This window comes from Nerophis lumbriciformis, linkage group LG36, assembly GCF_033978685.3.
Source record: "Nerophis lumbriciformis linkage group LG36, RoL_Nlum_v2.1, whole genome shotgun sequence".
In the NCBI taxonomy this organism is placed as follows: Eukaryota; Metazoa; Chordata; class Actinopteri; order Syngnathiformes; family Syngnathidae; genus Nerophis; species Nerophis lumbriciformis.
This window is the reverse complement of record NC_084583.2, coordinates 19,607,501-19,611,876: the sequence shown is the minus strand read 5'-3', so window position 1 is coordinate 19,611,876 and position 4,376 is coordinate 19,607,501.

The window sequence follows — 4,376 nt, the reverse complement described above, 5'->3', positions numbered from 1 at the left end:
GTGTTGAAGGGGGAATAGCAAGCTTCTTGTAGATTTTTGCTGGGAGTTGTCAATTTATGAAATGTAGGTCTAAGTGAGACCTACGGAGAGGATTTTGTTTCATGTCTCTCCGACCTTCCCAGTGGGAGTTACAGGCAGTTTTGTCATTTTTTTCTCCCGAGGAGCAGTTTTTTCTCCGTTTTATTCAAAAATTGCGCTAGAGCGCAATTTTGAGATTTGGGGTTAGGTTTTTTTATAAGATCAGTCCTGATGTATGTGTTCAGTTCGGTGAGTTTTGAAGCGTGTTAAGGGGGTCAAATTACAGCTCAAATAGGCAAAAGTGACTGTTTTTAGTACTTTTTTGTCTTGAAGGGGGAATTGCCAACTTCCTGTTGATTTTAGCCCGACATTGTACTATTATGAAATGTAAGTCTAAGTCAGACCTACATAGAGGTTTTTGTTTCATGTCTCTCCGACCTTCCTAGTGGGAGTTACAGGCAGTCTAGTTTTTTTTTTTACTAGGGGGCGCTAGAGCGCAATTTTGAGTTTTGTGGTTCGGTTTTTTTTTAAAAAGGCAATTTTCGCAGGTCTTGATGTGTGGGTCAAATATGGTGAGTTTTGAAGCATGTTAAGTGGGTCAAATTACAGTTTAATGTGGCGGCGGAAGAATAAAGAATAAAACCTTACAAATTCAATAGGTCCTTATGTCCCATTGTATAAGGACTCCCTTTGGGAGTCCTTATACAATGGGCCATGCGGGCCCTAAAAATTAGGATATCCGCATATATCATACTGAATATAGCTGTTTTTTCACACTAAAACACTGCAACCAAAATATACTGCAACATTACAGCAAATACCTGTAAAAATAACAATATCTTTATATTTCACAGCAAAAAGTTGTTATTTCAAATTAAAATAATGTAATCGAAATGTACTGTAATATTTCCAAAAAAATAACTGTAAAAAAAATATCTGTATATTTCACAGCAAATAGTTATTATTTAAAATTAAAATACTGTAATCAAAATGTACTGTAAGATTACAACAAATAACTGTTTAAAGCACAATATCCAGATATTTCACAGAAAATAGCTGTTATTTCACAGTGAAATACTGTAATCAAAATTTACCGTAAAATTACAACAAATAAACGTAAAAAGTCGATATCCCTATACATCATATAGCAAATAGCTGTTATTTCACAGTAAAATATTGTTATCAATATCAAAATTAAAAAAATCTAACTATTTCAAATTAAAAATAAGAAAATACAATCATTAAAACAATCAGAATTAAAGCTGCAAGCAGCGATGGACGGGACCGACTTTGAGGGCTCATAAAATCCAAACCGGAGCAGTAATTAAAACTCTTTCATCAACTTTTAATCAGAAGGGTTCAATCTCTCTCCTGTGCTAATTTGAAGCCGACACGACAAACGCACTCAGAGGAGATAATGTTTGAGAAAAGGTGACTGTTTTTACACAACTTTTGTTTTGAAGGGGGAATTGCAAACTTCCTGTTGATTTTTGCTGGGGGCTGTCAGTGTATGAAATATAGGTAGGGACTCGATCCCTAATTAATTAGGGACCGCAATGTCCCTTTGGGACAGAGGACCCTATTGTAATTGTAAGGTTTTATTATTATTCCGCCGCCTCTTTGAGCTGTAATTTGACCCCCTTAACATGCTTCAAACCTCACCAAATTTGACACACACATCAGGACTGGCAAAAATTGCGATCCGATCAAAAAACCTAGCCCCAAAACTCAAAATTGCGCTCTAGCGCCCCCTAGGAAGAAAACACAGACAAAACTGCCTCTAACTCCCAGTAGGAATGTCGTAGAGACATGAAACAAAAACCTCTATGTAGGTCTCACTTTGACCTACATTCCATACATTGACATCTTTCAGCAGAAATCAACAGGAAGTTTGCAATTCCCCCTTCAAAACAACATTTTTGTATAAACAGTCACTTTTGCCTCTTTGAGCTGTAATTTGACCCCCTTAACATGCTTCAAAACTCACTAAACTGGACAAACACATCAGGACTGGCAACAATTGCACTCTCATAAAAAAACCCAACCCCAAAACTCAAAATTGCGCTCTAGCGCCCCCTAGGAAGAAAACACAGACACAACTGCTCCTAGGAAGAAAACTCAGACAAAACTGCCTGTGACTTCCAGTAGGAATGTCTTAGAGATATGAACCAAAAACCTCTATGTAGGTCTCATTTAGACCTACATTTCATATATTGACAACCCCAAGCAAAAATCAACAGGAAGTTTGCAATTCCCCCTTCAAAACAAAAGTTTTGTAAAAATCGGTCACCTTATCTCCTTTGAGCGTGTTTGTCGTGTCGGCTTCAAACTAGCACAGGAGAGAGATTGAACCCTTCTGATTAAAAGTTGACGAAAGAGTTTTAATTACTGCTCCGGTTTGGATTTTATGTGCCGTCAAAGTCGGTCCCGTCCATCGCTGCTTGCAGCTTTAATTAGATTTAAAATCAATGTAATAGTGTAGATAAAATACTTTCGGTTGTCATATGCACAATTAAATAAGAGTGTTTTCAGCCTGGATTTGAACATTGCCAACGTTGAGGCCTGTCTCACGTCTTCAGGAAGACTATTCCAGTTTTTAAGAGCAGCAGGAGACCACACCCTGACGTTCTCAGAGCTCAAGATGGTTCATATGGTTCTAACATGTCAGAGATTTACTTTGGCGCAAGACCATGAACATAGTTGTACACAAGGAGAGCTGTTTTGAAGTCTATTCTCTGAGCAACAGGAAGCCAGTGCAGTGATCCAAGCACTGGACTAATATGGTAGTATTTCCTGGTTCTAGTTAGGACTTGAGCAGCAGCATTTTGGATGTGCTGAAGCTGCTTTACAGCTCGTTTATAGAGCCCAGTGAGAAGCATGTGCAAGTTAAACTACAGTGGCCCCAAAATCGAGCGCTGAGGAACCCCACAGGTCACAGCCATTTGCTCAGAGACAGTTTCAACAAAATATGTGCTGTGATCAAGATAGGACTTGAACTAGTTAAGAGCAGAACCTGATATTCCCACTCAGTTTTCTAATCTCTGTAATAAAATATGGTCAAATGTGTCAAAAGCAGGGCCCAGGTACAGCAGAACTAAGATTGAGACTCTGTGTTCAGGCAGATATCATGTGTTACCTTAATCTGTGCTGTGGCAGAGCCTAAAGCCTGACTCTACATTATCAAACACATTGTTGAACAGGAGAAAGCCACGAAGCTCCTGGTCGACAACTTTCTAGGACTTTGCCAAAAAATGTCAGGTTTCATATTGGCCGATAGGTCTTCAGTACTGTGGCATCAAGACTGCTCTTAATGACAGCAGTTTTAAGGCCTTTGGAAATGTTCCAGTCTGAAGTGAGATGTTGACTAGACGAGCAATTTGTGGTAAATAACTGCTCAGCACAGACTTTGAGTAGCTCATCATGTTGATGGAGTCAGACTATGGATCATGTCTTTGACTCTTTTGTCAGTCACAGGAGGGAAATGTACCAGCTCTGGTTGACTCGATGGCTTCAAAGACCTGACAGGTGATTGTGTTATCTACCTACAGTATATTAGCTGAGAATCATCTTCCTCTGCATACATTTGTGGCTATTTGTTCCCCTCCAATATGTGTAACTCTGAAAAGAAAATTAGACCAAAAACAAATATCTAGTGCTGGTTCTCAGGTGGATACAGCAACGTATTGGTATAGCCTCAGTACAAATACTGTAAGGGGAACGACGCAAAGATACAATTGTGTTCAACTGCTGTGGCGCATCCTCAGGTCCAACATACTCCGTTTGTTCAGGGCTACACCAGGCGAGCATATGCCATGTTGTGCCCTGCAGCGCGGCCATGGCCTGTCTCCAATGAGTCCTGCCGTCCCAGCAAGGTCAAGCAGCAGGCCGCCACGTGTCTGCATGAATCAGCATGCCTTATGAGCGCAGAGACAGGTGTTGCCGGTGTCTTCCAGAGGTTACATGACCAGGCATCAAAGCCCAATGACAGCACATCAGGCCCAAGCCGTGAACCTTGATGATAGTCAGTTCTCCTTTTCAGTCACTGTCTGAGCCTGCTGATGTACGTCCATTGTATACGCTGCTTGGCATCACTGTCAAATGTATGTCCTTTTGGTTGTTGTTTTTTAATTAAATTAAACATAAAGTAGGCAGCACGGTGGTAATGGGGTTAGTGCGTCTGCCTCACAATACGAAGGTCCTGGGTTCTATCCTGCGCTCGGGATCTTTCTGTGTGGAGTTTGCATGGTTCCTCTCCGGGTACTCCGGCTTCCTCCCACCTCCAAAGACATGCACCTGGGGATAGGCCCCTCCCACCTCCAAAGACATGCACCTGGGGATAGGCCCCTCCCACCTCCTAA